At 33.6% G+C, this 12,500-nt stretch overlaps 1 protein-coding gene across 1 annotated transcript in view; it reads left to right on the top strand.

The window, feature by feature from the left end:
* Positions 1 to 12,500, top strand: part of olfm2a (olfactomedin 2a) — a 274,363-nt gene that overhangs the window by 966 nt on the left and 260,897 nt on the right. The window lies entirely within an intron of this gene.

The raw sequence follows: 12,500 nt of genomic DNA on the forward strand, positions 1-12,500 counted from the left end.
TTCTTAAACAAACCGATTACGTGCCTGTTACGATATACAATATACCCTATTTTCTGGACTATAAGGCGCACTTAAAAATCCTTGAATTTCTCAAAAATCGGCAGTGCGCCTTATAACCCGGTGCGCCTAATGTACTGAATAATTTTGGTTGTGCTTACAGACCTCAAAGCTATTTTATTAGGTACATGGTATAATGATAAATGTGATCAGTAGATGGCAGTCACACATAAGAGATATGTGTGGACTGCAATATGTTGGCAATCACACAACCAACCATTTTTGTTCATCCAACCAACCATGCTTCATTCACGATTTTTTTCTTAAACATACCGATTACGTGCCTGTTACGATGTACAATATACCGTATTCTCCGGACTATAAGGCGCCCTTAAAAATCCTTTCATTTCCTCAAAAATCGACAGTGCGCCTTATAACCCGGTGCGCCGAATGTACGGAATCATTTTGGTTGTGCTTACCGACCTCGAAACAATTTTATTTTGGAACATGGTGTAATGATAAGTGTGACCGGTAGATGGCAGTCACACATAAGAGATAAGTGTAGACTGCAATATGATGGCAGTCACACATAAGATTGACTGCAATATGATAGCAGTCACATAATAGATCATTTTTGTTCATGCAACCAACGATGCTTCATTCACGATTTTTTTCTTACACATACCGATTACGTGCCTGTTACGATGTACAATATACCGTATTTTCCGGAGTATTAGGCGCACTTAAAATTCATTTCATTTGTGCGCCTTATAACCCGGTGCGTCTAATGTACGGAATAATTTCGGTTGTGCTTCCCGACCTCGATTACATTTTATTTGGTACATGGTGGAATGATAAGTGTGTCCGGTAGATGGCAGTCACACATAATATATAAGTGTAGACTGCAATATGATGGCAGTCACATATAATATATACGTGTAGACTGCAATATGATGGCAGTCACACATAAGATATATGTGTATACTACAATATGATGGCAGTCACACATAAGAGATACGTGTAGACTGCAATATGATGGCAGTCACACAATCAACCATTTTTGTTCATGCAAACAACCATGCTTCATTCACAATTTTTTTCTTAAACATACCGATTACGTGCCTGTTACGATATACAATATACCGTATTTTCCCGACTATAAGGCGCACTTAAAAATCCTTTCATTTTCTCAAAAATCGACAGTGCGCCTTATAACCCGGTGCGCCTAATGTACGGAATAATTTTGGTTGTGCTAACAGACCTCAAAGCTCTTTTATTTGGTACATGGTATAATGATAAATGTGATAAGTAGATGGCAGTCACACATAAGAGATACGTGTAGACTGCAATATGTTGGCAGTCACACGACCAACCATTTTTGTTCATGCAACCAACCATGCTTCATTCACGATTTTTTTCTTAAACATACCGATTACGTGCCTATTACGATGTACAATATACCGTATTCTCCGGACTATAAGGCGCACTTAAAAATCCTTTCATTTTCTCAAAAATCGACAGTGCGCCTTATAACCCGGTGCGCCAAATGTACGGAATCATTTTGGTTGTGCTTACCGACCTCGAAACAATTTTATTTTGGAACATGGTATAATGATAAGTGTGACCGGTAGAGGGCAGTCACACATAAGAGATAAGTGTAGACTGCAATATGATAGCAGTCACATAATGGACCATTTTTGTTCATGCAACCAACCATGCTTCATTCACGATTTTGTTCTTACACATACCGATTACGTGCCTGTTACGATGTACAATATACCGTATTTTCCGGAGTATTAGGCGCACTTAAAAATCATTTAATTTGTGCGCCTTATAACCCGGTGCGCCTAATGTACGGAATAATTTTGGTTGTGCTTACCGACTTCGAAGCTATTTTATTTTGGTACATGGTGAAATAATAAGTGTGACCGGTAGATGGCAGTCACACATAAGAGATACGTGTAGACTGCAATATGATGGCAGTCACACAATCAACCATTTTTGTTCATGCAACCAACCATGCTTCATTCACGATTTTTTTCTTAAACATACCGATTACGTGCTTGTTACGATGTACAATATACCCTATTTTCCGGACTATAAGGCGCACTTAAAAACCCTTTCATTTTCTCAAAAATCGACAGTGCGCCTTATAACCCGGTGCGCCGAATGTACGGAATCATTTTGGTTGTGCTTACCGACCTCGAAGCTATTTCATTTTGGTACATGGTGAAATAATAAGTGTGACCGGTAGATGGCAGTCACACATAAGAGATATGTGTAGACTGCAATATGATGGCAGTTACACAACCAACCATTTTTGTTCATGCAACCAACCATGCTTCATTCACGATTTTTTTCTTACACTTACCGATTACGTGCCTGTTACGATGTACAATATACCGTATTTTCCTGACTATAAGGCGCACTTAAAAATCCTTTCATTTTCTCAAAAATCGACAGTGCGCCTTATGTACGAAATAATTTTGCTTGTGCTTACCGACCTCGATTACATTTTATTTGGTGCATGGTGGAATGATAAGTGTGTCCGGTAGATGGCAGTCACACATAATATATAAGTGTAGACTGCAATATGATGGCAGTCACATATAATATATACGTGTAGACTGCAATATGATGGCAGTCACACGTAAGAGATATGTGTATACTACAATATGATGGCAGTCACACATAATATATACGTGTGGGCTGCAATTTGATGGCAGTCACACATAAAAGATACATGTAGACTGCAATATGATGGCAGTCACACAATCAACCATTTTTGTTCATGCAAACAACCATGCTTCATTCACAATTTTTTTCCTAAACATACCGATTACGTGCTTGTTACGATATACAATATACCGTATTTTCCGGACTATAAGGCGCACTTAAAAATCCTTTCATTTTCTCAAAAATCAACAGTGCGACTTATAACCCGGTGCGCCTAATGTACGGAATAGTTCTGGTTGTGCTTACCGACCTCGAAGCAATTTTAATTGGTACATGGTGGAATGATAAGTGTGACCGGGAGATGGCAGTCACACATAACACATATGTGTAGACTGCAATATGATGGCAGTCACACATAACAGATACGTGTAGACTTCAATATAATGGCAGTCACAAATAAGAGATACGTGTAGACTGCAATATGATGGCAGTCACACATAAGAGATAGTTGTAGACTGCAATATGATGGCAGTCACACATAAGAGATATGTGTAGACTGCAATATGATGGCAGTCACACATAAGAGATACATATAAACTGCAATATGATGGCAGTCACACATAAGAGATACGTGTAGACTGCAATATGATGGCAGTCACACATAAGAGATACATGTAGACTGCAATATGATGGCAGTCACACATAAGAGATACGTGTAGACTGCAATATGATGGCAGTCACACATAAGAGAGACGTGTAGACTGCAATATGATGGCAGTCACACATAAGAGATACGTGTAGACTGCAATATGATGGCAGTCACACATAAGAGATACATGTGAGCTGCAATATGATGGCAGTCATATTGGGGACCCCTGTTGTAAACCTACTGCAAAAACACAAGTAAAGATCCTCTATTAGACAGGATAACTTTTACTGTATGTTCTTAAGGACCTACTCCATTTAAAAAAAGGTCAAAGATCCTTTATAAGACAGGAGCACTTTGCTGTTTTTAAAAACTTAGCCCGAAAAACTAGTCAAAAATCCTCTCAATGACAGGAGCCCTTTGCTGTTTTAAGGACCTACAACAACAAGAGCAAATAATCAAAGATCCTCTGAAAGACATGCACGCCTATAACAACAAAAATAGTCAAATATCATTTAAAAGTCAGAGCACTTTTGCTGTTTTTTAAGACGTACTACAATACAAAACAGCTAGTCAAAGATCCTATATAAGACACGCACACTGCTGTTTTTAAGGACCAATAACAACAAAAATAGTCAAATATAATTTAATACACTTTTGCTGTTTTAAAGACCCACTACAATACAAAAAAACTTGTCAAAGATCCTCTAAAAGACTGTTTTTAAGGACCTAAAAACAACAAAAATAGTAAAATAACATTTAAAAGACATACCACTTTTGCTGTTTTTTAAGACGTGTTACAATACAAAAAAGCTAGTCAAAGATCCTCTAAAAGACTGTTATTAAGGACCTAAAAAAACAACAAAAATAGTAAATTAACATTTAAAAGACCTTTGCTGTTTTTAAAGACCTACTACAACACAAAAAAGCTAGTCAAAGATCCTCTATAAGACATGCACACTGCTGTTTTTAAGGACCTATTACTACAACAAAAATAGTAAAATAACATTTAAAAGACAGAGCAATTTTGCTGTTTTTAAAGACTTACTATAATACAAAAAAGCTTGTCAAAGATCCTCTGAAATACTGTTTTTAATGACCAAAAAAACAACAAAAATAGTAAAATAACATTTAAAAGACAGACCACTTTTGCTGTTTTTTAAGACGTATTACAATTCAAAAAAGCTAGTCAAAGATCCTCTAAAAGACTGTTATTAAGGACCTAAAAAAACAACAAAAATAGTAAAATAACATTTAAAAGACGGAGCAACTTTGCTGTTTTTAAAGACCTACTACAACACAAGAAAAGCTAGTCAAAGATTCTCTATAAGACATGCACACTGCTGTTTTTAAGGACCTATAACTACAACAAAAATAGTAAAATAACATTTAAAAGACAGAGCAATTTTGCTGTTTTTAAAGACTTACTATAATACAAAAAAGCTTGTCAAAGATCCTCTGAAATACTGTTTTTAAGGACCAAAAAAACCAACAAAAATAGTAAAATAACATTTAAAAGACAGAGCACTTTTGCTGTTTTTAAAGACCTACTACAATACAAAAAAAGCTAGTCAAATATCCTCTAAAAGACACACACACTGCTGTTTTTAAGGACATATAACAACAACAAAAATAGTAAAATAACATTTAAAAGACATACCACTTTTGCTGTTTTTAAAGACCTACTACAATACAAAAAAAGCATGTCAAAGATCCTCTAAAATACTGTTTTAAGGACCTAAAAAAACAACAAAAATAGTAAAATAACATTTAAAAGACGGAGCACTTTTGCTATTTTTAAAGACTTACTACAACACAAAAAAGCTAGTCAAAGATCCTCTATAAGACACGCACACTGCTGTTTTTAAGGACTAATAACAACAAAAATAGTCAAATATAATTTAATACACCTTTGCTGTTTTAAAGACCCACTACAATACAAAAAACTTGTCAAAGATCCTCTAAAAGACTGTTTTTAAGGACCTAAAAACAACAAAAATAGTAAAATAACATTTAAAAGACATAGCACTTTTGCTGTTTTTTAAGACGTGTTACAATACAAAAAAGCTAGTCAAAGATCCTCTAAAAGACTGTTATTAAGGACCTATAACTACAACAAAAATAGTAAAATAACATTTAAAAGACAGAGCAATTTTGCTGTTTTTAAAGACTTACTATAATACAAAAAAGCTTGTCAAAGATCCTCTGAAATACTGTTTTTAAGGACCAAAAAAACCCAACAAAAATAGTAAAATAACATTTAAAAGACAGAGCACTTTTGCTGTTTTTAAAGACCTACTACAATACAAAAAAAGCTAGTCAAATATCCTCTAAAAGACACACACACTGCTGTTTTTAAGGACATATAACAACAACAAAAATAGTAAAATAACATTTAAAAGACATACCACTTTTGCTGTTTTTAAAGACCTACTACAATACAAAAAAAGCATGTCAAAGATCCTCTAAAATACTGTTTTAAGGACCTAAAAAAACAACAAAAATAGTAAAATAACATTTAAAAGACAGAACACTTCCGCTGTTTTTAAAGACCTACTACAATACAAAAAAGCTAGTCAAAGATCCTCTAAAAGACACGCACACTGCTGTTTTTAAGGACTTATAACAACAAAAATAATCAAATACCATTTGAAAGACAGAGCACTTTTGCTGTTTTTAAAGACCTACTACAATACAAAAAAGCTTGTCAAAAATTCTCTAAAATACTGTTTTTAAGGACCTAAAAAAACAACAAAATAGTAAAATAACATTTAAAAGATAGAACACTTCTGCTGTTTTTAAAGACCTACTACAATACAAAAAAGCTAGTCAAAGATCCTCTAAAAGACACGCACACTGCTGTTTTTAAGGACTAATAACAACAAAAATAGTCAAATATAATTTAATACACTTTTGCTGTTTTAAAGACCCACTACAATACAAAAAACTTGTCAAAGATCCTCTAAAAGACTGTTTTTAAGGACCTAAAAACAACAAAAATAGTAAAATAACATTTAAAAGACAGCACTTTTGCTGTTTTTTAAGACGTGTTACAATACAAAAAAGCTAGTCAAAGATCCTCTAAAAGACTGTTATTAAGGACCTATAACTACAACAAAAATAGTAAAATAACATTTAAAAGACAGAGCAATTTTGCTGTTTTTAAAGACTTACTATAATACAAAAAAGCTTGTCAAAGATCCTCTGAAATACTGTTTTTAAGGACCAAAAAACAACAACAAAAATAGTAAAATAACATTTAAAAGACAGAGCACTTTTGCTGTTTTTAAAGACCTACTACAATACAAAAAAGCTAGTCAAAGATCCTCTAAAAGACACACACACTGCTGTTTTTAAGGACATATAACAACCACAAAAATAGTAAAATAACATTTAAAAGACATACCACTTTTGCTGTTTTTAAAGACCTACTACAATACAAAAAAGCTTGTCAAAGATTCTCTAAAATACTGTTTTTAAGGACCTAAAAAAACAACAAAAATAGTAAAATAACATTTAAAAGACAGAACACTTCTGCTGTTTTTAAAGACCTACTACAATACAAAAAAGCTAGTCAAAGATCCTCTAAAAGACACGCACACTGCTGTTTTTAAGGACTTATAACAACAAAAATAATCAAATACCACTTAAAAGACAGAGCACTTTTGCTGTTTTTTAAGACGTACTACAATACAATAAAGCTAGTCAAAAATCCTCTAAAACACTGTTTTTAAGGACCTAAAAAAACAACAAAAATAGTAAAATAACATTTAAAAGACAGAACACTTTTGCTGTTTTTAAAGACCTCTTACAATACAAACAATTCTAGTCAAAGATCCTCTAAAAGACACGCACACTGCTGTTTTTATGGACCTAAAAAAACAACAAAAATAGTAAAATAACATTTAAAAGACAGACCACTTTTGTTGTTTTTAAAGACCTATTACAATACAAAAAGCTAGTCAAAGATCCTCTAAAAGACTGTTTTTAGGGACCTATAACTACAACAAAAATATTAAAATAACATTTAAAAGACAGACCACTTTTGCTGTTTTTAAAGACCTATTACAATACAAAAAGCTAGTCAAATATCCTCTAAAAGACTGTTTTTAGGGACCTATAACTACAACAAAAATAGTAAAATAACATTTAAAAGACAGAACACTTTTGCTGTTTTTAAAGACCTACTACAATACAAAAAAGCTAGTCAAAGATCCTCTAAAAGACTGTTTTTAGGGACCTATAACTACAACAAAAATAGTAAAATAACATTTAAAAGACAGACCACTTTTACTGTTTTTAAAGACCTATTACAATACAAAAAGCTAGTCAAAGATAATCTAAAAGACTGTTTTTAGGGACCTATAACTACAACAAAAATAGTAAAATAACATTTAAAAGACAGACCACTTTTGCTGTTTTTAAAGACCTATTTATTACAATACAAAAAGCTATTCAAAGATCCTCTAAAAGACTGTTTTTAAGGACCTACAACAACAACAACAACAAAAAAGGAGTCGAATAACATTTAAAATACAGATAATTTTTGCTGTTTTTTAAGACCTACTACAATAAAAATAAAAAAGAAGCTTGTCAGCGTTCTCAATAAGACAGGCACACTGCTGTTTTTAAGGACTTACTACAAAACAATGTTTCTATGTAAGGAGTCTTCTGCGGTTTCTTGTAAGCCTACTGCAAAACAAGTCAAAGATCCTCTATTAGACAGGATAACTTTTACTGTATGTTTTTATGGACCTACTACAATAAAAAAAGCTAGTGAAAGATCCTTTATAAGACAAGTGCACTGCTGTGTTTATAGACCTACTATAATAAGAACAATCTAGTCAAAGATCCTCTAAAAGTCAGGATCACTCTGCTTTTTTTAAGTACTTACTCCGAAAAACAAGTTAAATATCCTCTGTATGAAAGGAGTGCTCGGCTGGTTTTAGGAGGCCTATAAAAAACAAAGTCAAAGATCCTCTATGTAAGGTTTTCTTGAGACCAAGAAGCAAAACATCCCAGTCAAAGATTGCGTGTGAATGCTCCAATGCTGAAGTTGAACTGAAATACTGACCAAATGTAGTATGAATGTAAGAATAGTTTGAATGTTGAATAGTATGAATTTCCAGGAAGAACGGAATTTTGTTTGGAACTTGGGAAAGTGTTAGTTGGGTGAGTGGAATGTGTTGAAGGTGGAATGGTTTGAATCGGTTGAAAAAATGTGCAAGTTTAAAAAATGGACAATTAATTTTGAATGGGGAAATTGTCCCTGAAAACTGGGAATTCAGGGAAATCCGGGTATTAAAAAAAAAATTGTTGAAAGAGAGCACACAATAATAAGATGGATGAATAAGATGAAAAATGTGGAAATTGTGGAACTTTGAAGAATGTCCCGGTTTCAATGGGAATTTCCCAAAAATTTGGGAATTTCAATAAAAGCGGGAATTTTTTGGAAAATGGTAAAATACTTGAACAGTCAGAATGAGTTGAAATGGTTGGTGTGGAAATTTTTCAAATCGGTCGAGAAATGCTGAAGTAGTAACATGTTGAATTGAGAAATGGTATTACGGAATTCCTGGAATTTTGGGAAAACCGGGAATTTTTCCAGTTCAAAAAACAACCTCGTTTTTTGTCCTGATTAAGAGGAATGATTGGACGGTAGAACGGTTTAAGTGGGTTGATAAATGGGAAGGAGTAGTCGCCAGAAAAAAGGGTGGAAATAGGGTTTGAAAAAAACGGGAATTCTGGGAATTCCTGGAATTTTTTAGAACTTGAAAAAATAATAGTTTGAATGTCCAGGATGAGTGAAATATGGAATGGTTTAAATAGGTTGAAAAATGTGAAAGTTAAAAAAAAAAAGACAATTCATTTTGAATGGGAAAATTGTCCCTGAAAACTGGGAATTCAGGGAAATCCCGGAATTTTTGTTTTTAATTGTTGAAAGAGTGCACACAATTTTGAACAGGTGGAATATTTTGGAGTTTGAAGGGTTTGAATCAAATGAAAAATGTGGGAATTGTGGAACTTTGAAGAATGCCCCGTTGGTTTAAATGGGAATTTCCCAAAAATGTGGGAATTTCAGTAAAAGCGGGAATGTTTTGGAAAATGGTAAAATACTTGAATAGTCTGAATGAGCTGAAATGGTCGGTGATGGAATTTTTCAAATCGGTCGAGAAATGTTGAAGTAGTAACATGTTGAATTGAAAAATGGTATGACGGAATCCCTGGAATTTTGGGAAAACCGTGAATTTTTCTAGTTCAAATAACAACTTCGTTTTTTTCCCCTGATTAAGAGGAATGTTTTGACGGTAGAACGGTTGAAGTGGGTTGAAAAATGTGGAATGAGTAGTCGCCAGAAAAAAGGGTGAAAATAGGGCTTTGAAAAAGCAGGAATTCTGGAAAATCCTGGACCTTTTTTTAACTTGAAAATATGATAGTTACTATTTCCAGGATGGTGGAATGTGTTGAAGGTGGAATGGTTTGAATAGGTTAAAATGTGGAAATAGTGGAAGTTTGAAAAATGGCCAATTCATTTTGAATGGGAAAACATTTTCCTGAAAATGGGAATTCTGGGAAATCCGGGAATTTTAAAAACGGTTAAAAAAAGAGCACACAATTTTGAACAGGCTGAGAATTTTGGAGCTGGAACAGTTTGAATCAGATGAAAAATGTGGGAATTTTGGAACTTTGAAGAATGTCCCATTGGTTTAAATGGGAATTTCCAAACTATTTGGGAATTTCAGTAAAAGCGGGAATTTTTTTGAAAATGGTAAAAAAAAAACTTAAATGTTCTGAATGAGTTGAAATGGTTGGTGGTGAAATTGCTCAAATCGGTCGAGAAATGCTGAAGTAGTAACATGTTGAATCAGAATCAGAATCAGAATCAAAAATACTTAATTAATCCCCAAAGTGAAATTAAAATTTTCAGCACAAATTGAGAAATGGTATTACGGAATTCCTGGAATTTCGGGACAACCGGGAATTTTTCCAGTTCAAAAAACAACTTTGTTTTTTGATTGGAAGTGGGTTGAAAAATGTGGAAGGAGTAGTCGCCAGAAAAAAGGGTAGAAATAGAGCTTTGGAAAACCAGGAATTCTGAAAAATCCTGGAATTTTTTTTACTTAAAAAAAATTATAGTTTGAATTTCCAGAATGGTAGAATGTGTTGAAGGTGGAATGGTTTGAATAGATTGAAACATGTGGAAATGGTGGAAATTTGAAAAATGGCCAATTCATTTTGAATAGGAAAACATTTCCCTGAAACTGGAATTGGCAAACTATTTGGGAATTTCGGTAAAAGCTGGATATTTTTTGAAAATGGTGAAAAAAAACTTGAATAGTCTGAATGAGTTGAAATGGTTGGTGTTGAAATTTTTCAAATCGGTCGAGAAATGTTGAAGTAGTAACATGTTGAATTGAAAAATTGTATAATGGAATTCCTGAAATTTTGGGAAAACCGGGAATTTTTCCAGTTAAAACAACAAGTCAAAAGGAATGGTTGACGTAGAATGGTTGAAGTGGGTTGAAAAATGTGGAAGGAGTAGTGGCCAGAAAAAAGGGTGGAAATAGGGCTTTGGGAAACCAGGAATTCTGGAAAATCCTGGAAATGTTTTCAAGTTGAAAAAATGATTGTTTGAATTTCCAGAGAGGTGAAATGTGTTGAAGGTGGAATGGTATGAATAGGTTGAAAAATGTGGAAATGGTGGAAGTTTGAAAAATGGCCAATTCATTTTGAATGGGAAAAATGTCCCTGAAACTGGGACTTCTGGGAAATCCGGGAATTTAACAAATATTTGAAAAAGAGCACACAATTTTGAACAGGATGAATATTTTGGACCTGGAAGAGTCTGAATCAGATGAAAAATGTGGGAATTTTGGAACTTTGAAGAATGTCTAATTGGTTTAAATGGGAATTTTCTATTTGGGAATTTCTGCAAAAGCGGGAATTTTTTAAAAAAATGGTAAAAAAAAAACTTAAATGTTCTGAATGAGTTGAAATGGTTGGTGTTCAAATTATTGAAATCGGTCGAGAAATGTTGAAGTAGTAACATGTTGGATTGAGAAATGGTATTACAGAATTCCTGGAATATTGGGAAAACCGGGAATTTTTCCAGTTCAAAAAAACAACTTCGGTTTTTTTCCTGATTAAGAGGAATGTTTTGACGGTAGAACGTTTGAAGTGGGTCGAAAAATGTGGAATGAGTAGTTGCCAGAAAACAGGGTGGAAATAGGGCTTTGGGAAAACCAGGAATTCTGGAAAATCCTGGAAATGTTTTCAATTTAAAAAAAATGATAGTTTGAATTTCCAGAATAGTGGAATGTGTTGAAGGTAGAATGGTACGAATAGGTTGAAAAATGTGGAAATGGTGGAAGTTTGAAAAATGGCCAATTCATTTTGAATGGGAAAAATGTCCCGGAAAACCTGGAATTCTGGGAAATCTGGGAATTTTAGAAATTGTTAAAAAATAGCACACAATTTTGAACAGGCTGAATATTTTGGAGCTGTAACAGTTTGAATCAGATGAAAAAGGTGGGAATTTTTTAACTTTGAAGAATGTCCAATTGGTTTAAATGGGAATTTCCAAACTATTTGGGAATTTCAGTAAAAGTGGGAATTTTTGGAAAATAGTAAAAAAAACAACCTTGAATAATCTGAGTGAGTTGAAATGGTTGGTGTTGAAATTTTTCAAATCGGTCGAGAAATGTTGAATTAAAAATGGTATTCCAGAATTCCTTGAATATTAGGAAAGCCGGGAATTTTTCCAGTTCAAAAAATAATTTAGTTTATTTTCCTGATTAAAAAGAATGTTTTGACAGTAGAACGTTTGAAGTGGGTTGAAAAATGTGGAAGGAGCAGTCGCCAGAAAAAAAGGTGGAAATAGGGCTTTGGAAAAGAAGGAATTCTGGAAAATCCTGGAATTTTTTTAACTTAAAAAAATGATAGTTTGAATTTCCAGAATGGTGGAATGTGTGGAAGGTGGAATGGTACGAATAGGTTGAAAAATGTGGAAATGGTGGAAGTTTGAAAAATGGCCAATTCATTTTGAATGGGAAAAATGTCCCGGAAAACCTGGAATTCTGGGAAACTGGGAATTTTAGAAATTGTTAAAAAATAGCACACAATTTTGAACAGGCTGAATATTTTGGAGCTGTAACAGTTTGAATCAGTTGAAAAAGGTGGG

This window comes from Nerophis lumbriciformis, linkage group LG24 (genome assembly GCF_033978685.3).
Source record: "Nerophis lumbriciformis linkage group LG24, RoL_Nlum_v2.1, whole genome shotgun sequence".
In the NCBI taxonomy this organism is placed as follows: Eukaryota; Metazoa; Chordata; class Actinopteri; order Syngnathiformes; family Syngnathidae; genus Nerophis; species Nerophis lumbriciformis.